At 38.2% G+C, this 23,607-nt stretch overlaps 1 protein-coding gene and 1 pseudogene across 2 annotated transcripts in view; one reads left to right on the forward strand and one right to left on the reverse strand.

Annotated features, from left to right (window-relative positions):
* The window catches only part of Htr2c (5-hydroxytryptamine receptor 2C), a 118,894-nt gene that overhangs the window by 19,360 nt on the left and 75,927 nt on the right, over positions 1-23,607 (forward strand). The window lies entirely within an intron of this gene.
* LOC127675137 (cyanocobalamin reductase / alkylcobalamin dealkylase-like) lies at positions 2,889-3,594 on the reverse strand (annotated as a pseudogene).

A 23,607-nucleotide genomic window follows, 5' to 3' on the forward strand; every position in this document is an offset into this window, starting at 1 on the left:
ATTTAGACTAGGAATTTCAGAATGAAATAGAGGTTTGCATTTGGTATTTTCTCTTAGAATGTTGGATATGGTACATCAGAAATAAGCATGAATAACAAGAATATTCAAATATATTTAAGTGTTGTAATTTAAATTGTGAAATAATTTTTTATTTAAATTTTTATTTTTCAGAGTTTTAAACATGAGTAGACTATGTTATAACATCCCCTCCCATATCTATCCCCTCTTCTATTCCTTCTATGTTTCTTACCCCAATTCCTTCTCAATTTCATAACCCATAAAACCTAGTGATTCTGTTTTGTATTACTCATATGTATATGCTAAATGCTGATCACATGGGACTGGAAAACATATTAGGGACATTTTTCCTGGAGAAAACAGGTTCTCTTCATCAGTAACCATGGACTGTCAGCATTTTTTCATCTAGGGGTGGGGTCTTGTGGACTTTTCTCTATATTAAGAGTATTTTTGCTTAGAGTATTATTACACTTTCATAAATATTTTGAGATTATAACAAAATTATATCATTTCATTCTTCCTTTTCCTTGCTTCTAAACCTTTCATGTTAACCCATTCCCCACACACAATTTCAAATTTGTGACCTTGTTTCCTTTAACTGCTATTCTTTATTTCTGTTCTGAAGCCACTTTCTGATGACTTTCTAAATCACTGATTTCATCCTTAACTCTCTAAAAAGACAGACGTATGCCTTGGAATTTTAATATTCACAATTAATATTTGATTGACTGATAGAGTATGCCAAAGGATATCATGAACAGATATTCCCCCAAATGATTTAAGTCCGTTTCTGCATACGTATTGGCAAATTGCCAAGAGACATAAGTTTCATATAAATAGATTATATTTAGGTCACTATGGTACCCAATTCCTCAACCAATAGAACATAGCCACAGCTGTGTGCATTCTCAGTTCCCAGCCATTCATTCATCTTCTTCACATTCTTCACAATTACTGGTCTCTTAAGAAATATTTCAAAATACATATAATCCATCATAAAAATTATATATGCTAAGGTCCTTTTTAAAGAAACAAAACATTATTCTACAATATTTAAAAGAGAAGGTTCAAGGACAAGCTTGAGTCGGATTCACTGTTGTGTGTTATATACTCAAAATACTCTCAAATACTTTATAGATTTTGATTGTGTAAAGAAGATGCTAAAATGACAAGAGCACTAAAGACACTAAAAAATCGTACAACAGTGACTCTCCATTTGGTTCACATATTCTTTACTCAGTTCTAACTAACCCTGTAACTCAAAATCACCCATCAATCTATGTAAAAATCAAGCAAAATTAAGGCATGGATTGGGCAAAAAAAAATTCATATCCAGTGGTGAGGTGGACTCTTCTGTCTATAACAATGGTGCCTAAAAGCAATTCTCAATTCTTTCCCCTGAGAACATAGATAATATGGTGAGTTAGCAATATGAAGTTCTGTGCAACAATTACATGGTCTGGTGGCTATAGACAGTAATATGACACCAAATTGATAAGCTAGATAAAATGGTTTGGCGCTTTTTTATTATTTTATTTTTTTTAGGATTGTATTCAACTTCTTGTATTTTAGCTATGATTAGAGAATATTCCTTTTTGATCCTGTAACATCAGCAAGAATTTTCTTCTGGATTCTTGGTTAGGTTAGACCAAACAATCCTATGCCATCATGTCCTTCCAACATTCCAGAATTCAAAGTACATCTTCCTTTCTTCTTCTTCTTCTTCTTCTTCTTCTTCTTCTTCTTCTTCTTCTTCTTCTTCTTCTTCTTCTTCTTCTTCTTCTTCTTCTCCTTCTCCTTCTCCTTCTCCTTCTCCTTCTCCTTCTCCTTCTCCTTCTCCTTCTCCTTCTCCTTCTCCTTCTCCTTCTCCTTCTCCTTCTCCTTCTCCTTCTCCTTCTCCTTCTCCTTCTCCTTCTCCTTCTCCTTCTCCTTCTCCTTCTCCTTCTCCTTCTCCTTCTCCTTCTCCTTCTCCTTCTCCTTCTCCTTCTCCTTCTCCTTCTCCTTCTCCTTCTCCTTCTCCTTCTCCTTCTCCTTCTCCTTCTCCTTCTCCTTCTTCTTCTTCTCCTTCTTCTTCTAAGACAGGGTTTCTCTGTGTATCCCTGGCTGGCCTGGAGCTCACTCTGCAGACCAGGCTGGCCTCAAACTCAGAAATCTGCCTGCCTCTGCCTCCCAAGTTCTGAGATTACAGGCATGTGCCCACCATTGCCTGGTTTCAAAGTACATCTATTTGAGTATTAAGTATCAGATTCCTTAAGCCTTTAGTAACAGCACAGTTTACTTAAATGTTAATTTAGCATAGCTCTATGTGATGGGAACCCCTATCTGTGGTTCTTATGACCCCAGATTCCCTAAGACCATTGGAAAACTTAGATATTTATATCATGATTCATAATTAGCAAAATTAGTTATGAAGCAGCAACAAAAATAATTTTATGGTTGGGGTCACTACAACATATGTTTAACATGTGTTAAAGGGACAGTGAGAACCATGGCTCTTAAATAGAAGTATCTTAGGAGAATAGTAACAGGCACGAGTCGAGTATCTGACTTCAACAGCTGGTTTTGAGTCTGCCTTGGCATACGATTTATCTTGACCAATGTAAATTGAGTCTTGACTGTCTTTGAAATACTATCATCAGGAAATCATCACATCCAAAATCAAATGTGTTTTTTTTCACAGTGTGAAAATCAGCACTCCGGGGGAGACAGTTACAACTCTGTTAACTTGAGGCCAGCCTGGTCTACAGAGTTCCAGGACAGCCAGGGCTACACAGAGAAATCCTGTCCCCCAAAAAAAAACAAAAATGGAAAAAGTGCATTTTCAACACCCAAATCATACTTAAAATAAGACAAATCCACCATGTGTGGGATCCCACAGGGGAAAAGTTATCAAGGGCCTGGGGATACAGGTGGTGAGACACTTGGACTAAGCCAGCTTCGTGCTCTCCTGGAATTCTGAGGCTTGGTAAGCAAGGAAAGAGGATGCTCAGATGCAGTGCTAGGGTGTTCTGGGGGCTGGGCTAAGCCTAATAGAGCCAAGCATTGGACAGGTGGGGTGGAAAAATACATCTTCTGCTCTTCGGAGTAACGCTCTTCAGGAGTCACAGCATCCAGGTAAGTCCAGTCCTGCCAGTGGAAACTGAAGCCTTGAAGCAGAGTGATGCGGCCAGCTCTTGTAGGCACACAGTCAGGGGGCTTTCTGGGGGGCAAATCTGGCACTTCAATCCCTGGCAGCAATATTACCTTTGGATTGCAAACCAACCCCCAAATCGGGAGTGTATGCACACACCTGCTATGTGCTGGGTGCCCGGCTCCCCATGGGTCAGCATCCATATCCTTTTTTTGGTAGTAGTACGCAGCACCTGCCGCATGGGATGCTGCCTGGGCTAGAATCTTAGGTTGCTGATTGGGGTGAACCTCATAGTCAGCAATGACTTCCATATGCAATCCTGGTAACTCTGTAACACACCTCAGGTGGTAGGACACACATTGGTTCACAGGGTTTCTCAGTGTTTGGGAGTGGCAGCTCTTCAAGAAGGGTTTGAGGGCTCTGTCAAACATAGCAGGTGTGCTGAGTACCAGGAAGGCCAGGGTAGGCCCTGGGAAGGGCAAGTGGAAGGCTGGAGGCCCAGGAGTTCATTGTACCATGCCACCTGGAAGGGGTAAACCTCGAAGCCAAAAGGACATAGGGTTTCCTCATCTGCTTCAGCTCTGTGACAAGCAGTTCCATAGCGCACGCTAAATGCTGAGCTTTCTGGGAAACCTTGCATGGATTTTTTTTAATCATAAAAAGTATAGTGGCTTCAAGGAAATACGTATATTTAATCTGATTTAAACTTGCACAGTGTATAAATGTATTGAAACGTCACAAAGTTCCCAATTGATGTGCATAATTTTTCTGTTTATGTTTCATACATCAGTTAAAAGACATGCCATTTGCCTCTTTATAATAGTTAGCAATTTCCTTAACATGTGTGGCACTGATAAGAGCAGATGTTCATGCCATAATCATTTTCCCAAAAGCTTTATTTGCATGTACTTTATATAATGTAATTGTCAGATTTCTCATTTACACTGTACTACCCCACCCCTCCAAAGAGCCAGCAAACCGAGCTGAGATAATTCTTTTGAAAGTGGGTGCAGCTAGTCTCCAAAGATGGTGGTTATTTGGCTTTGAGGACATTCACTCAGAACACTCGTTTAGAAAAAGTCACCACATCTAAGAACCACTGATCAATTCAATAGGTGGATTGAAAAGTACATTTGTTTTTTCATAGTTCTGGAATAAAAATGATAATAAAATATAGTGTATCAGTTTCCAAAAGCATCTATAAAATTCCCACACACTTGACTTAAAAATGCATTCTTGTGGGTTGTAGAGATGGTCCAACAGTTAATTGCAATTGCTGCTTTTTGCAGAGGACCATGTTTTCCCAAAACTGACTACAACTCCAGTTCCATTACATCTGTCATCCTCTTGACATCTGCATTCACATGTGATCATACATACATATATACATACATACATACATATAAATTTAAATATAAATATAATTTTAAACTAATGTATTCTTGTGGTTGGAGTTGTCTGGGTCAGTAAAGCATTTGCTACAATGTACAGCACCCACTTAAATATCCAGGCCTGTAATGCATGCCTGTAATCACAGCACTGGGGATAAGGAGACAGGAAAATCCTTGAGGCTTGCTAGCTACCCAGTCTAGCCAAATTGCTACAGAAATATGGTCACTGAGAAACCAAGAGTGCATTGGAAGTGTTGGAGAACTCATTTTTATTAAGATGACCAGCAGCAGTGAGCTACTGGCCTGGAGACTGGAATCTCATCTACAGTTACTTGCCTTTATAGGCTGTACAATATTATTTTGGGTATCTTTTGTTACTAGTGAGTTAGAGGTTTGAAATTCAGCCCACATGAGCAACACCTTTACAGAATCAGAAATAACAACTTAGGGCAGTTATTCTGTAGCTGTTTCTCAAAGTTAAGAGAAGGGCGGGGCTAGTTGAGGCAGGTCATTACAGTAGCAGAACACACTACATATTATTTGTAGATACAAGTACAGCTAGAGAACTTAATTTAATCCTATTTATCAAGTCAGTGAGTGAAATCAGAGTTTCAGTGAGACCTTGTCTCAAAACGTGTGCTATTACTGCTATGCCAGAGGAACCCAAATGGTGGTTCACTACCATCAGTAAGTTTTGTCCCAGGGATCCACCACATTTTGTGACCCCCACATGCACCAGGCACACATGTCATGCACAGACACACATGCAGAAAAAGCAGTTATGAAATAAATATTTTAAAAATTAAAAATTTAAAAATTTAAAAAATAGATAAAGAGAAACTTTTAACTTCTTCCACATATTTCCAAATATACCAGACACATGCAAATGCATTTTTCATAGCTATGACACCAGAAGTCTGAAATCAGAATGATTAGGCTATACACTGTCTATGAGACCATAGTCTACTATACGACTCTCATGATTCTGCTGTTTTTTTTACCTATGTATTTCTGCTAGCTTCCAGCATTTCTTGGATTGTTTGGATTGTGAGCACATCTCTCTGTATGACTGATTGGCATGACAACATTTTTATACAGCTGCAACTGGAATACAGAGCTTTATGTGCACTAACACACACACACACACACACACACACACACAGAGAGAGAGAGAGAGAGAGAGAGAGGGAGAGACTACTTCACAATTTCAGTTTGGACTGTTTTCACCCTAAGCTAAACTTTTTCATTTCCATCCCTCTTTGCTCCTTCTCAAGTTCTCCACCTCCCCTAATATCTTTTCATTGTGCACATGACCTATGGACTTTAATTATGTTTGATTGTATGAGCATGTATGCTTACATTTTTCACAGCCTGATTGCAGCCCCCTCCCTTCTCTTCTCCAGTCGTATGGTCTCACTCCCTTCCCATTCTAGTATCCCCATTTTCCCCAGAGTGGGGGGGGGGCTCCCCCTGTGTACCAAAACACCATGTAACATCAAGACAAAGCAGGGCTAAGTACATCCTCTCACACTGTTGGCAGACAAGGCAGCCAGGACATGTTAAAGGGACCCAAAGACAGGCAACAGAGTCAAAGACAGCCCCTGCCTAAGTTTGGGGGTGGGACTCACATGAAGTCCAAGCTGCATATCTGCTACAAATCTGTGTAGCAGGATTAGGTCCACCACTACATCCTCTTTGGTAGGTGAGATAGCTCTCCCTCTGTGAGCCCATATGGGCTCAGGTTACTTGAGTCTATAGGACTTCTTGTGGTGTTCTTGACCCATACAGATTCCTCAATTCTTTCCCCAACTCTGCCATTAGACTCTCAAAGCTCTGCCTATTGTTTAGCTGAGAATCTCAGCATCTATTTCCGTCAGGAGACAGTTATGCAAGTATAACAGACTACCATTAATAGTGCCAGGGTAAATATCCACTTATCAGTGAGCGCATACCATGTATATTCTTTTGTGATTGGGTTATATCACTCAGGACCAAAATCTTTGAATACCCACGATACAATTCACAGACCACATGAAGCTCAAGAAGAAGGAAGACCAAAGTGTGGGTGATTCGGTTCTTTTTAGAAGGGGAACAAAATATTCACAGGAGCAAATATGTAGATAAAATATAGAGTAGAGATTGATGTAAAGGCCAGAGACTGTACCACCTGGGGATTCCTCCCATATACAATCACCAAGCCCCAACACTATCATGGATGCCAGGAATGGTTGCTGAAAGGAGACTGATATGGCTGTATCCTGAGAGGCCCTGCCAGAGCCTCACAAATGCAGAGGCAGATGCCCACAGTCATTCATTCTTCTGAGAATGGAGTCCCCAATGAAGGAATTAGAGAAAGGACTATAGGAGCTGATAGGATTTTCAGCCTCATAGGAAGAAAAACAACATCAGCTAACCAGACACTCTCCCAGCCCCACAGCTCCCAGGGATTAAGCCATCAACCAAGGGGTATACATGTCTCTAGTTGAATATGTAGCAGAGGATTGCCTTGTAAGGCATCAATGGGAGAAGAGGTCCTTGGTCCTATGAAGGATCCATACGTGCCCCAATGTAGGGCAGGGAAGTGGGAAAACAGTAGGTGAAAGAACACCCATATAGAAGTAGGGGGAGGGAGGAATATCAAATAGGGGCTATCCTGGAGGGGGGAAACTGGGAAAGGGGATAACTCTTGAAATGTAAATAAAGAATATATCCAATAAAAAATAGTGCCTCTCTCCTGTGGAAAAGGCCTCAAGTTTTTTTTTTTTTCCTCAAAAAAAAAAAAAGTTAGCTCTCTCCTGTGGAAAAGGCCTCAAGTTGGACCAGTCATTGGTTGGCCATTTCCTCAATATCTGGTCCATCTTTATCCTAGCAAAACTTTTTTTCTGTTGTTGCTGAAGTCCAGTTTTATTTCATGATGGTCTGTTAAGATAAAAGAATTATTTCAATTTTCTTGTATCTACTAAGAATTGATTTGTGACCAAATATGTGGTCAATTTTGGAGGTTTCCTGAGGTGCTGAGAAGATATATTATTTTGTCTTTGGGTAAAATGTTCTGTAGATAGGTTAGGCCATTTGATACATAACCTGCTACTTTCATTATTTCTCTGTTTAGTTTCTGCCTTGATGACACATCTATTGGTGAGAGTTTGGGTGTTGAAGTCTCCCACTATTAATGTGTGGGGTTCATTGTATGGTTTAATCTTTACATCAATTAGATGTTCAGAATTGAGACATCTTGAGGAATTTTTTCCTTTAATGAGTATGATGTCCTTCCCCATATTTTTTCATTAATGATGGTTGAAAGACTATTTTATTAGCTATGAGAGTGTCTATTCCAGCTTGCTTATTGAGTCAATTTTCTTGGGAAACATCTGTACATCCTTTTATTCTAAGTTAATGTCTATCTTTGTTGCTGAGGTATGTTTCTTATATGTACTAGAATGATTGATCCTATTTTTGATTCCATTTTCTCAACCTGTCTCAATTTATTTGGGAATTGATTCCACTGATATTGAGAGATATTAATGATCAATGATTGTTAATTACTGTTATTTTGATGTGTGTGTATATGTGTGTGTGCATGTATTTATGTGTGCTTCCTTTCTTTTGTTTTTGGTAGTGTGGAATTATTTATTTCCTGTGTTTTCATGGGTGTAGTTACCCTGCTTGATTTAGAGTTTTCTTTCTAGAATTTGTTGTGTGATTGGATTTGTGGATAGAAATTATTTAATTTTTTTCTTGGAATATCTTGTTTTCTAAATCTATGGTGATTGAGAGTTTTGATGGATACAATAACCTTGGTTGGAATCTGTGGTCTCTTAGAAGTTGTAAGACATTCATCCAGGAACTTCTAGCATTTAGAATCTCTGTTGAGAAATCATGTGTAGTTCTGATAGGTCTGCCTTTGTATGTTACCTGTCCATTTCCATTGAAGCTTTTAATATTCTTTTTTTTTGTTCTGTAGATATAGTATTTTGACTATTATTATGTGGTGAGAGGATTTTTTTTGGTGTTTGTAAAATTCCTGTATAATTATAGATGTCTATTTAGGTTAGGGGAAATTTTATTTTATGATTTTGTTGAGAATATAATTTTCATCCTTGGAGCTATTCCTTCACCTTCTATTCCTATTATTCTTAGGTTAGGCATTTTCATATGACTTAAGATTTCCTGGATGTTTTATATCAAGAATTCTTAGATTGAACATTTTCTTTGAATGATGTATCAATTTCTTCTATTGTATATTCTACCCCTGCGTTCTCTTTTCCATATCTTGTATTCTGTTAAAGATGCTTTCCTCTGTTGTGCCTGTTCTCTTCCCCAGTTTTTCTACCTCACAGATTTCCTTGTATTGTGTTTTCCTTACTGCTTCTATTTTTATTTTCAGGTCTTTAAAACTTGTCGTCATTTTCTTCACCCATGTTACTGTAGTTTTTTTGTTTTTGTTTTTCCTTTTTGTGTTTCCTTTTTATTAGATATATTCTTTATTTACATTTCAAATGTTGTCCCCTTTCCTGGTCTCCCCCCCAAATACTATTAGCCTTTTCCCCTCACCCTCTTCTCCAATCAACCCTCTCCTGCTTCCCTGTCCTGGTATTCCCCTGAAGGTATTTATTCAATTCCTCTTCTTTTGCTGCAAAAAGGAAGAGGAATTTGTTGTTCCAGAATGCTGGGATCACCCTGCATGTGGAGAGAGAATGGCCATGTGCAGCGCACCTAGCTGGCCTTTATACAGTCCTCAGGAAAGCCACCATTAGGCACAATGTGATTGGCAGCACAGTGTTACCTTTAAACTGATTGATTGTTAGGAAATGAGGTAGGTGGCCAATGGTTTCAAAATAATTCTGGGCCTCCCCTAGTCGCAGGACCTCCCTGTGGTCTGAGGAATGTAATTTACCCTCTCCCTTCTGGGAGGAGCAAATGTTCCATGACCTTTCCAAAGTTCCTTAGCTAGCCTCTTCATTGCCCCCCTTTTCTTTGTGCATGCTTCAATCCTGAAGCAATTGCTGGTATTCTGATAACTCATACTCCTGGTCTTCTGTATCTAGTTCTTTGATCTGTGCTTTAAGATCATTAGCTGAACTGTACTTCAGTGTTTCTTAACAATGATGACCAAGTGGTTCAAAATGTAAGAACCAAAGTTCAACAATAGCAGGAGAACAATTAGGGGTCCTAACAGAGTGAATATGTGTGTGGTTAACCAAGGGGAGGAGTTAAGCCAACACTTGAACCAGCCCTAACTCTGTTCTTTCTCTTTTCTGCTTGGCTAGCCCTTTCCTCACCTTGGCCATTGACTCTTTAGCAACCTTGTAATGGTCTATATCAACACTCCTCAGCTAAGGCAGCACATAGACCACCTGTTCAGCAGTTCTACTTCTGATAATGAAGTCAGTGATTTTTAAAGGTGACTGATGGAAATTTCTATTCTCTCTACATCTAAATCAGTGGCTGCCCTCAGACTGTCATAATTTTCCCCTTGTAAGACCAGAGCAGACGTCCTGGTGGCTGTCGCAGCCACCCCTAACCCCAACAGAAAGGAGACAGTGAGTGCTGTTACAGGTTTTGCAGATGGGCACATAGGATGGGAGAAGGAACCAGAATCCAAAGGTACCATGATAAAGGTTGTCATGATAAAGGTTGAGTGATCTTGGCGCTTGAACATATTTTCCATCTTCTGTACCTCTAGTGTGAATCTCTGGAGAACAGGGTGTCTGCAGGATTCACATGGGAAGTATGTACCCAGGCCACAGTAACATACACCTTGAGGCCTCTGGGAGTGGATAGCAGTGCCATGAAGGGTCCCTTCCATCAGGGTTCTAACCTATCTGTCCCTGAAGTCTCCTTACATAGTTCCAGTCACCAGTCTGGAAGTGATGAGAGGTCTCCAGCATTTAAGGCAGACAGTTTGGACCAAATCTCATGTTGTGGAATACCTCCTGGGAGAGCCCAGTGGGCACCAAAGGAGTTGGTGTATCAAACAACTCAAAGGGAGTCAGGTTAAAATGGTAAGGGCTGTTCTGGGCTCAGAACAGGGCTAAGGGGAGGGGCAGTACCTCTCCAAGGTCAATTTAGTTAAGGTTTTTCATAGAGTTCTGCTTATTTTCTCTGCTTGTCCTGAGCTCTGGGGATGGTATGCACAATGGAGCTTCCAAAATCTCTGTCAATCTCTGACTTACCTCAGAGACAAAAGTAGGACCATTGTCAGATCCAATTGCCTTGGACACTCTGAACCTCTTTAAAGCCCTCTATTATCTTTATGATATTAGATTCAAGGATATTTTCTTGGGCTTTGGTTGTGTTGGGATATCTAGAACTTGCCATAGTAGGATCATTGCCTCTAGAGGTGCCATATTACCACGGCTCTTGTTGATTATGTTATTAGAGTGGCATTAAGCTATCTGTTTGTCCCTGGTGTAGCAGCAGGTTTTGGAAAGATGGCCTTAACCTGGATATTTCTGGTGCAGCAGGCCTTGACTTGGCAGCCTTGGTCTGGAGAATTGTACTCACAGGATGGTACACTTCTCATGGCAGGTAGGCATGCCATAGCAGATACCCTGCGAAGAATTGGGGCAATAAAGGATTTAATCTTGATGTTCCTGGTACAGCAGGCCTGGTGCAGGCAGGAGGAGTGGTGGCTGAACCAAATACGGTTACTGACTGGTAGATGGGTGACTTGTCAGTGGTTATACCACTGAATAGAATGAATATTCCTTTCCAAACAACTACTAACTCCAGTAGTGGAACTTCTTGATGGTGGGATGGGACCTATACATGATAGAATGTTGACTAGACCAATCTTTTGCAAAGTCCTCTGCAAAGAACCATAATCTCTGTGCATTCACAAGTGCAATGACCATGTCACCTGCAGACACCGTTTTCCAGCATGACTCACCAGTAGACATCTCCTACATCCTTTGTGCTCCAACATCTGTTATTCTACATTCTTCACCAGTCCTTAGAGTACATATAGGTTCCACTTAGGACTGAGAACTCAACAGTCAGCATTTGAATAGCCGTGAGTTTCTTTATTAACTTTCACCACTGCAAGCAAAACTGTCATTGAAATAGGCTGAGAGTAAGCACTGGTCAATAATTACAAACATAAATGTTTAGTTGGTAGCTTGACTCTCACATCCATTTAGTAAAGAGATTTTGGTCAAGTTTATAGTATCAGGTATGAACTCTTTCCTGTGGATAAGGCCTCAAATTCAATCAGAAAGTTGTTAGGGCCAGAAGAGTTGGCACTTACCTATAATCCCAGCATTCAAGAGGCAGAGGCTGTTGAATCTCTATGAGTTTGAGGTTAGTCTGGCCTAAATACTAAGTTCCAGGTCATACAACAAGGGCCTGTCTCAAAATAAAAACAAAAAGAGAAAGTCATGCCACTTTTTATTGGTGGGCACATCTTAGGTAAACACTCTTGAAATTGAGCCAATCTGAAACACCTACTTATTATTATCTTTCTGACATCTTATTCTTCTTCCTTTAATAAATCACTCATGCACTTTTATTTTTCAGAGTTCACTTACACAGTCCAAATGATCTCTGTATCACAAATCCCTTAATTAGAGCAGCAAAATGTCCCTTTTTTGTTGCCATACATGAGTATGGGAAAGATTCAAGATCATTCCTCACTCATCTCCCTTTTTTATTTCCATATAAGGGGAATGAAAAGGGTCTAGGATATGAGTGCTTTTTGCAAAATATTTTTTTGGCTAATCAGTTTGTTCTGAAACATATGAAGGACTCTGAAATATGAATAGGAAAACACAATTCAGCTTGAAATGGAAAAAGACAGGAAGCAACATTTTACTATAAATAATACACAGATTGTCATGCAAATAGGTATATAAAAAGATGCTTGGCACTAAACACCAAACATTAGATACATTCAAATTAAATTTATATAGATACATTAAATCCAAATAGACACATGTCAGAATGATATTTTAAAAATTACAATTAAATTGGGCAAGGCAGGCAGCCTGGGCCTTACTTTTTGGAGCCTGTCTGTCACTTTTCAGATCATCTGGACTATAACTTATCTGTATATAAGTATAGAGATGTGTGCCTATAAAAGAGCAGTAGGAGCATTCCTATAAAGATGGTACTGTTCTCCATCAATTTCAATAGCTTGGTTCCACATGTTTAATCTAGCCTTATAGATGTTACTGCTGCAGAATTCTTTATTTATTCTTCTTCCAAACATTTCATCCGGATCACAGCCTCCCCTCTTTTTTTTTTTTTTAAAAAAGCCATATTATGAGAATTATGGGAAAGTGAGTAATCACGGAAATGTGAGAAATTAAGGAAAAGTGAGAGAACTCTCAAGAGTAGGAGGCATTCTTAATATAGAAAAAGCCATTGAACTTAACTTTGTTGGGATTATATAGGACCATGGTAGAAATTGGGCAAAGGCCATGGTAGTTGTTGGAAGTCTGATGGTTTTTCTGGGCTATCATGCTCTGAGTCAATAGAGAGACAAGCTATGCATATCCCTCTGGCCCAACCTGGGATATGATCATACACTCCATACTCACTTAAGGAGAGTTGAAGCCTGCCTCTGTCCTCTTCTGACCCCTACTTTCTTCATTATCCACGACTGCCAGCTGTCCTTTGAGCTCGCAAGTATCTCAAGCACTGTTACATGTGCAAATGCTTTCTTTATTAGCTCATATTTACATAATTATTTTAATGTAGCTTTATTGTGGCATAGAATTAACTCCAGCATAGTCACCAAGATGTAACTGCAGTCTTTCTTGTTAACCTCATATTTAGTACCTTGTCTGTAGGGTGGTCTGGGGTCGCCTCAAAGCTTTCTGTTAACTTAATAAACCACCCCTATTTACAAGTTAATCTGTTCCAGTGAGCTGCATTAGAAGTGAGGATCTATGATAAGTAAACAGTATCTTACATCTGCCCTCCTGAAGGGATCAAGACAAACTTGTGGAGGCTAAGCCTCTCTGACTCTTATCAAATCATCTGGGCTATAACATATCCAACTGCAAGCTCTTTGTTTCTTATCTCTATTATTATTGGCATCACCACTTTAAGACTAACATTCTTTTTTGTTGTTTTTCTATTATTAATCATTCTATTTGTTTACATTTCAAATGATATCCCCACTTCCCAGCATCCCCTCCAGACCCCCATCCCATCACCCCTCCCCTATGCTGAATCATCAATCTTCCACAGGCCAAGAGCCTCCTCTCCCACTGATGTGAGATCAGGTCCCTGTGCTGGAGCATCAAGTTTCCACAGGACCAAGAGCCTTCCCTCCCACTGATGTGAGTGAGACGAGGCCATTCTCTGCTACATATGTAGCTAGAGCCATGGGTCCCTACATATATACTCTTTGGTTGGTAGTTTAGTCCATGGGATCTCTGGGTGGTCCAGTTAGTTGATGTTCATGGGGTCACCTTTAGCTCCTTTAGTCCTTCCTGTAGCTCTTTTATTGGGGTCCCAGGCTCAGTCCAATGGTTGGCTATGAGTATGTGCATCTGTATTAGTCAGATGCTGGTGGAGTCTCTCAGAGGACAGCTGTATCAGGCTATGCTCAGCATGCACTTCTTGTCATCTTTAATAGTGTCTGGGTTTGGTGTCTGCAGATGGGATGGATCCCTATGTGGGGCAGTCTCTGGATGGCCTTTTCTTCAGTCTCTGCTGTATTGTTTTTCCTTGCTTTCCCTGTAGACAGGAACAATTCTGGGTTAGAAATTTTGAGATGGGTGTCAGTATGTACTCACTGATAACTGGATATTAGCCCAAAAGTTCAGAATACCCATGATACAACCCATAAACCATATGAAGCTTAAGAAGGAAGACCAAAGTACAGGTGTTTCAACCCCACATAGATAGGAGAACAAAACATTCACAGAAAGTAGAGGGAGGGAGGGATCAGGGATGGAGAGAGGAGGTGGAGGGAAATAAGGCAGTCAGGATCAAGCATGGGAAGGGACAGGAAAGAAGTACAGAGGGACAAGAACTTGAATAAAAATATGCAGCAGTGGGGCATGGAGAACTGGAGGTAGCCACTATTAAGTCCCAGATGCCAGGGACCCATTCAGGGAATGACATTACCTGAAATACCTGAGAAATGGGAGATAGAACCTGTAGAGACAACCTCCAATAGATAGGCACAACCCCTAACATTCTTTTTTTAACGCTAACATTCAGTCCTGCAGTCATATATGTAAGCAACTTGTAGTTTTCATCACGGGTCTTCCCCCCTTACCACCTATAGGGAGCTATTTATTGACTCATTATAGCTGAATGATGTGTGTAACTATCTATACAGATAATTGCTGCCATTTTTAGTAATTGCATGTATCAGTGAGGCATCATTATTTCATTGTCGACATAAAACTTAGAAAAATAAAACTCGAAATAAATTGTCCTTGGCATCATTCTATTGCAGGCTAACTTATGTTTCAATAAATCACAAGATAACAACTTCACTTTCACTAAATTGCATTCCATAGACTTTTTGAGTGCAATTAGTCCTATATTTATTTTTGAATCACATCTCAGATATTTTCAGAACAGTTTTATTTTTTCTACTAACCATTTTAGCCACAACTCCATAATTTTCAAAGGTACAATGAAATAAACAAAATAAAAAGAAAATCCCCAAGTATGTAACATTTCAAATCCTTGGCCTTCCCTGTGCATATATTTATCATTTGTTACAATCAAGCACCTAATGTGATTGCTTAGCATTCGGCAGATCTTACATGCTGGTGTGCAAAGAGGAGAAAATGCCTAATTGATGTGCTATAATTTTCCTTAATTACTTCTAATTTTTACCTTCTTTCTCGTAAAGCATTTTAATGTTTGGACTAAGTCTACTCTATATGTAAAATTTCAATATATATATATATATAGATAGATAGATATAGATAGATAGATATATAATTTTAAACATATAGCATTTAATAGGTATAAAATGTTACTTTAAAATTATTCAAAGATTAATATTGGGGAGAAGGCTCAGCAGGCTGTGTGCAATCATGGGGACCTGAGTTTAGATCCACAGTATCCATATAAATGCTAAGGATAGTGAGAAGCCCCTATACTCCCAGTATTGGAAAGTAGGAGAGCAGATATAGGCATGTATCTAGACCTTGCTAGCCAGCCAGCACCTACACACACACACACACACACACACACACACACACACACACATTTTGTTGAGAACTCAACCTAAAAATAGATCTTGCAAGCCTAAAATCTTATGTCTTGACTTTATTTTCAAATTACTAAAATCTACAAGGCACTGAGGTTTATACAGAACCCCAATTTATCAATCTGAATTAATTGAATTAATTACATATGTGTTGTGCTCTGCTCAAATTCAATGATGAATGAAATGTAACCACACCCCTGACACCTTAAGTTTTGAAATAACTGATGCTATTGCTTCCAAAATCATGGAGTAACAGTGTTTCAGTATACTTGCAGAGCCTGGGAAATCCGCATCTTCTTTAGTACCTATGATTCTACTCAATCCACTATATTGCCATTAATTCGAATGTGGGAATCAACTCAGTGACGCTCATTCATTTATTCATCAGTGCTGAAAAATATAAAGTTCAAAATCTCTTCAGAGACTCATGGCAATTCCTTAGCTGTAACCCCTATAAAATGAAAATGAAAAAGCAGATGGCATACTTCAGATGGACAATGGCACAGGATATACCAAAATGGGGGAAAGGGAGCATAGTGAGGAAATACTTGACAAAAGAAAGACCAGAAATCCTCCAAGGCAAACTACAAATTCTGCATCTCCATGTCTGTAGTCAAAGGGCTCTTCAGGTCTCTAATTCCTTTAGCTTTGTTGACAACAACACATTTCTTCCCCTTGGTCTGGCTCCACTCCCTGTTAGCAGTTCTTCTTGGCAAGTATCCCACAGCTCTGGCATCTCCAACATTTTATGATCTCAAAAGCAATCCAGGCTTCACCTTTACAGCTTCATGCAATGGCCTCTCTAGGACTCCATGCAGGGATGCCCCTGAGACAGGTCTGGCTTCGGTAGCTTTCCTTAGTCTTGGAGGGATATTCCATAACTCCTTTCTTGTATCCTTGACTCTAAAGCCAGAACCACATGGCTGAAGCTGCCAAGTTCTGCTGATTGCTGAGGCTTGAACATGGTCTCTTAGTTCAATTCCATCTTTACCAGCTTTCTGTTTTTGATTGTTTCCTTCACTGCCTAAGTTCTGGAACTTTCTATTTATACTAGGCTTGCCCCAAACTCAGAGATTCACCAGCCTCTGACCTCTGAGTACTGGGATTAAAGGTGTGCACCACCACACCTGGCTTTAAGATTTTATTTAATTCTTTTTCACTTTCTTTAATTCCTTATTACATGTTAGAAGATAAGCTTGGTGAAGCCTTGCTCTGAGGTTACCACTCCCTTGGTTACACTTAGTGTTAGGCATTTCTTTCTTTCTTTTTTTTTTTTTTGCATTATTATTTATTTTACTTAATATATTTTTATTTACATTACAAATGATTTCCCCTTTTCTGGCCCCCCACTCCCCGAAAGTCCCATAAGCCCCCTTTCCTCCCCCTATTCTCCCACCCACCCCTTCCCACTTCCCTGTTCTGGTTTTGCCCTATACTGCTACACTGAGTCTTTCCAGAACCAGGGGTCACTCCTCTGTTCCTTTTGTACCTCATTTGATGTGTGGATTATGTTTTGGGTATCCCAGTTTTCCAGGCTAGTAGTATCCACTTATTAGTGAGTGCATACCATGACTGATCTTTTGAGACTGGGTTACCTCACTTAGGATGATGTTCTCCAGCTCCATCCGTTTACCTAAGAATTTCATGAATTCATTCTTTCTAATGGCTGAATAGTACTCCATTGTGTAAATATACCACATTTTTTGACAATGTCCTTACAGAAACTTTGTAATTTTATGAGGTCCCATTTGTTAATTGTTGATCTTAGAGTATATGCTATTGGTGTTCTATTCAGGAATTTTCTCCCTGTACCGATGTCGTCAGGGGTCTTCCCCAGTCTCTTTTCTATTAGCTTCAGAGTGTCTGGTTTTATGTGGAGGTCCTTGATCCATTTGGAGTTGGGCTTAATACAAGGAGACAAGGGTGGATCAATTCCCATTCTTTTGCATGCTGACCTCCAGTTGAACCAGCACCATTTGTTGAAAAGGCTATCTTTTCTGGATTCATTTTCTGGGTTCATTTCTGGATCTTCAATCCTATTCCATTGATCCGCCTGCCTGTCACTGTACCAATACCATGCAGTTTTTAACACTATTGTTCTGTAGTATTGCTTGAGGTCAGGGATACTGATTCTCCCAGAACTTATATAGTTAAAATGGCCATTTTGCCAAAAGCAATATACAGATTCAATGTAATACCCATCAATATCCCAACTCAGTTCTTCATAGAATTAGAAAGAGCAATTCTCAAATTCATCTGGAATAACAAAAAACCCAGGATAGTGTTAGGTATTTCTTAAATTACTACTCTTCCTGGTGTAAAGTTGCAACTGTACATTTTTGTATTTTTCCTTGCTCCATTTGTTCCTTTTCATTATACATCTGTGTGAGACTGGCGACTAATCTGCATATAACACAGTCACTGCTACATTGTTTGGAAAGCTATGCTAAATGTATTAATACAAAACTCTTGAATTTGTCTCAAGCAGATTGCTTTAGGTGAGGCCTACAGAAGCCACATTTTTCACCAAAATATAACAAAAATTATCCCTAGGCCACATACTAACTAATATTTGTCATTAAATCCTCTTGAGCATGACATTCACACGTCAAAGCACTCCCAGAACCACTGTCTTCCATGCTTGCTCCTACAGTGTGGCCCATTAAGCTCCACTTAAAATGTCCAATTTGCTTTTCTAGTCCGAATTCCTAACATTTCCAAATTCCTAAAGGAAAAAAATCATGCTCAGGCATATCAGTGATATCACAGTCCCTGGTACCAAATTATGGTTTCTATTTCTGTGAAGCCATGTCATGCCTATGACAACTCTTATAGAGGACAGTGCTTAAGACTGGACAGGTCAGAAGTTTTGACCATTATCTTCATGACCAGGCACATAGTAGCACACAGGTAGACATGGTGCTGTAGATATATTTAAGAATTCTACAATCAGATCCGCATACAGAAGAAAGAGAGAGTGACACTGGGCTTGTCTTGAACATTGAAATCTCAAATCCCAACTCTGGTGACTTACTTGCTCCAACAAGGCTACACCTACTCCAACATGGTCACATCTCTTAATCCTGTCATTCTCTGTGATACTATGAGGGCCATTTTCATTCAAACCACTAAACTTAATGAGAAAATATTGGCTTTATTAATGTTTTATCTATTTAAATTTAAATGTAATACCTGTATATATTGAAATTTTTAATGAAGTAAATTGAGTAAACACCAATACCATTCTTTTCAATATTTTAAACTACTCTTGCTTTTTTCTATATAAGAGCTAGTAGTAATAATCATCTGATTATTAATTCAAATCATTTGAGAGTGACTGTTATAAATATTAGACCCACTAGCTGCCTCTCTTTTCCCTAGAAGTCAATTAAGTTCCAGAAATCTCTCTCATAGAAGTTCACAAATGGCTCAGGCTGTGCCCTTAAAGCTCCAATAGTTACAAGTTCTTCCTCACAGCTGCAGCTCGTCCCCTTCCTCTAATTCCCAGATCCTGATATCTATCACATATACTAGGTCATTCAATATGGATTTCTCTGACTGCTCACCTTTTGAAATGAGAAATTACCCCCTCAATTCTTTGGAACTGAAGGGAATTGAATTATCTTTCCCTTTGTGACCCCCCATCATGTTATCAATGATGACAGTCTCTGCTAATGAAGAGTCGACCTACCTCTTCTAATAAAGGTCACTTGAAGGACATTTATCTCAGTCTATTTTTATCAAACCCACATCCTCTCATTTATTCTTAGTTTTAATTTTTTTATTTATCAGAGACATGAACACTGCCGATCAGACATAGTTTGGTAGCTGTAACTCCTCTTACAGTTTGCTTAAAGAGTTGGCAGAGAGCAAAATTTTGGATTGCCTGTCATTAAAGAGAAGTAAGCAGCGCAGTTTCTGTTAATGGGAATTGGAAAGGACATATAAATGAAAGTGGAGAGAAAATAATTTATAGACTAACGACTCTATAAAGCTACAGTTCACAATCCCCATATTTTAATCTATGCATTCATAGTAAACATCAATTTTTAAACACTTGTTTTTCTCTCATATATAGCATCCCAACTGCAGTTTTCCCTCCATACTCTCTTTCCTCTCCACTGCCATCTCCTTTCTTCTATGGAAATTTATGTATCTCCACTTAAACCTTCCTTGTCACTTAGCCTTTCTAGGTCTGAGGAGTGTAACATGATTATCTTTAATTACAGCTAATATTCACTTACAAGTGGGTACGTACTATAGGAAACATTAATATTTGATTCTTCCATTCTTCAAAGTAGCTTTGTATGTAATATCTCCTTTATTCATCACCTTAAAATGATGGCTTTATTTATTTATTTATTTATTTATTTATTTATTTATTTATTTATTTATTTATTCTGCTTTAAAAATAAAGAGCCTGATGTTTAGAAAAGTGATGTGCTTAAAGCTTCAGAATTTGTTAGTGACATACTGATTATTTTTCATAGGTGTACAAATATTCTAAAGCCCTTACTATCACTCATTTCATCTTATATGTTCTTTAAAATATTTCTTTATGAACAACTATACTAAAACATGGAACTGTTCAATAAGCTACTTCCCCTTGTATGTAATTACTACTTTATACACATGGGTGAGGATGATTTTTCATTGATAGTTAATTTTTCCTACAAAAATGGAATATATACACATAAACTTAGATCCATTTTTAATTATTTTTAATTTTTACATTTCTTTGAAAGAATTGTTATAGCCTTAACTACCTTTTGTTAGAGATGTATGTCTTTAAGAAACAGAGATTCTCAAACCAATACTCAGCAACATATTTGAGAAATAAGTATTAGAAATTTATCTAGATCAGGGGAGGGGGGAACCAAGAAATGGGACAACATTTGAAGTGTAAATAAAGAATATACCTAATAAAAAAGAAATGTATCTAGAAATATTGATCCTTCTTTATATTATAGACTTTCATCCCTAAGATTGCTGAAGATTCTATCAGTATCCACACGAATGTTCTGAAACCAAATAGAAAGTAAACATAAAATCACCTTGAATTCTTTGAAAACATTTTCACATATATTGAGTATTTCCAGAATTTTTCTACCTACAACTTTATTCTACAAATGAAGCCATTTAACTTTTTTTCACTATTTACTTTTTTTAAATATTTTTATTTTCTATATTCTTTGTTTACATTCCGAATGATTTCCCCTTTCCCAGATCCCCCCTCCCCATATGTCCCATAAACCTTCTTCTCTCCATCCCTTCTCCAATCACCTCCCTCCTTTTTCTCTGTCCTTATATTCCCCTCCAATGCTAGATCAGTCCTTTCCAGGATCAGGAACTTCTCCATACTTCTTCATGGGAGTCATTTGTTATGCAATTTGTGTCTTGGGTATTCAGGGCTTCTGGGCTAATTAATATCCACTTATCAGAGATTGCATTCCACGTGTATTCTTTTGTGATTGGGTTACCTCACTTAGGATGATATTTTCCAGATCAAACCATTTGCCTAAAAACTTTGTGAATTCATTGTTTCTAATTGCTGCCATTTAACTTTTAAAATATGTTTTTATTGATTCTTTGAGAATATCATATATGTATGTATACAATATATTTTAAGCTTAATGATCCCCACTCTCTACTCCAATTCCCATGACCCTACCCATGCCCCCTCACATCTGTGCTGTTTCCTTTTTATTTATGTATTTATTGATTTATTTTCACAATACATTGAATCTAATATATGCACCATATGCATATGGGTGGAGAGCCATATACTGGAACATGGAAAACTTAGAAGGGTTATAACCCCAAAGTAAGCAACCTCCTAGCAGCTGTCAACTGTGAATTGGTGGCTTCACCATAGCTTCAGTGTGTCTGGTTTTATGTGGAGGTCCTTGAGTGAAACTCTGCTAGCATTGTGCAGAGAACCACAGTTACTCTGCATGCAGCACTTATGTCATGTCCAGAAGTCAATGTTTCCTTCTGTTTCCTTTACAACATCTACTTATTACAATCTTTCCACTACACTTTTCAGGGATGTTTCCTGAGTCTCTAGGAGGGTAGAGGCTCTGTGATTTATATGTGCCATATCAGTGATAGCAGAACATTCCACAAACACTTTCTGTAATTTGACCAATCATGCGAGTCTCTGCATTCAGTCATCTACTGCAAAAGGAAGTTTCTTGGGGAGGCCTGACAACTGAATTGCTTTATAGGCACAGAGGTATGACTTTAGAGGGCACTTTGATCTTATGTTAACTTTACAAAGTAATAGTAATAAGGCCTATAAATACCCTGGCTATGCATTTTTGGTCAGATTGCCAGTATTGGACATACATTTTCACCTATAGAATGGACCAAATTAAATCAGAAAGTGGGACCAAGTATATTTTTAAAGGCAATGGCTATTTTATCAATAAATTACCAAGATGTTTATTGTCATTTAAACATGATCACAGCCCTAGAAAATGGCTCTGTGATTAAGAATACTTGCTGTTCTTGCAGAGAATCTAGGTTCAATTCCCAAAACCCACATAAGGGATTTCACAACTATCTGTAATTCCAGTTCTGGAAAATACATTACATTCTTTTGGATTTTGTGGGCACTGAACAAACATGGTACATATAGATACACAGGTACACACGTAGGCACATGAAAATAAATTTTAAAAAGGAACGTGATCATAGATTATTTGCTCCATTTTGACCTACTACTGCCTGCAATTGAATTTTAACCATTGGCTGGTCTTATTGGTATTCATCATGTCTAATTAGTCATTCATGAGTTCTCACTGGGATTCCATCAACTAACACTGGCTATCCATCATCATTTGCTGGGCATCTTTTGAGTATGGCCTTGGCTGTTGGGTATCTATAGTTTTCTACCAGGCACTGTAATCTCTGCTGAGTCTCTGTCATTACACCATCATTGCCATCCATGAGAATGCTTGTCCTGTGAACCTTTCCAGGGAGACAAAATATGAATGCCTACTCACACCAGAGAGAACACCAAAAACAGACCAAAAAAATAATTCCATCAGTTAACCAGCAAGTTTATAGAGAGGCACTCTACCACTAGACTCTATTAAAGGGATTGCTGCATTGTTATATGGGAGACATTGAATTGATTTAGACATTTCTAGGTCTTCGTATATATCCTAATACTCTATAATGAACAAGTTCCTTAGAGCTCCAAATTAACATTATGAAGGTATATATATATATATATATATATATATATATATATATATATATATGATGCCTTGGTGAATAACTGGGGATAAAAGAATTAATATTTCGTGCAATATTATACATTTCACACATTTTTAGTAAGTATAGTTAGTGACAGAAAGATGTCTTAGACAAAAAAATTACTCATTAGTTTTATATTTAATGACTCAGAATACATCTTATCTCTTTTCCAGTAAAAGAAATGTGCTTATCATAAATGAACTAGTTAAGCACAATGATAACTTTTAGAAATTCTAAAATAAAATTATAACAATAGTATACTTATCCTTTATTGGAATTGACAGTAACTCCATTTGAAATCTTCCTTCCATGAAGTCAATGAGAGATCTTACAGTTACATATCTTGACCTAATATTTATCAGCATATACTCTCAACATTGTGTATTCAAAATTAATAAAGAAATCTAAACATATGAATCTAGGATCCACACACAAGGAGGAAATGCAGAATTTATCTTTCTGAGTCTGAGTAACCCTATGCACTTAACTGAAAATTTCATTGTTATAGGTAAATAATATTCCATTGCTTATGTATATATTTTTATTATCCTTTGTTCATTAGATAAAAAAAAAACTAGGCTGTTTCAACTTCTTGGCTATTGAGAATACAGCAGCAGTGA

Source organism: Apodemus sylvaticus, chromosome X (assembly GCF_947179515.1).
Source record: "Apodemus sylvaticus chromosome X, mApoSyl1.1, whole genome shotgun sequence".
NCBI lineage: Eukaryota > Metazoa > Chordata > Mammalia > Rodentia > Muridae > Apodemus > Apodemus sylvaticus.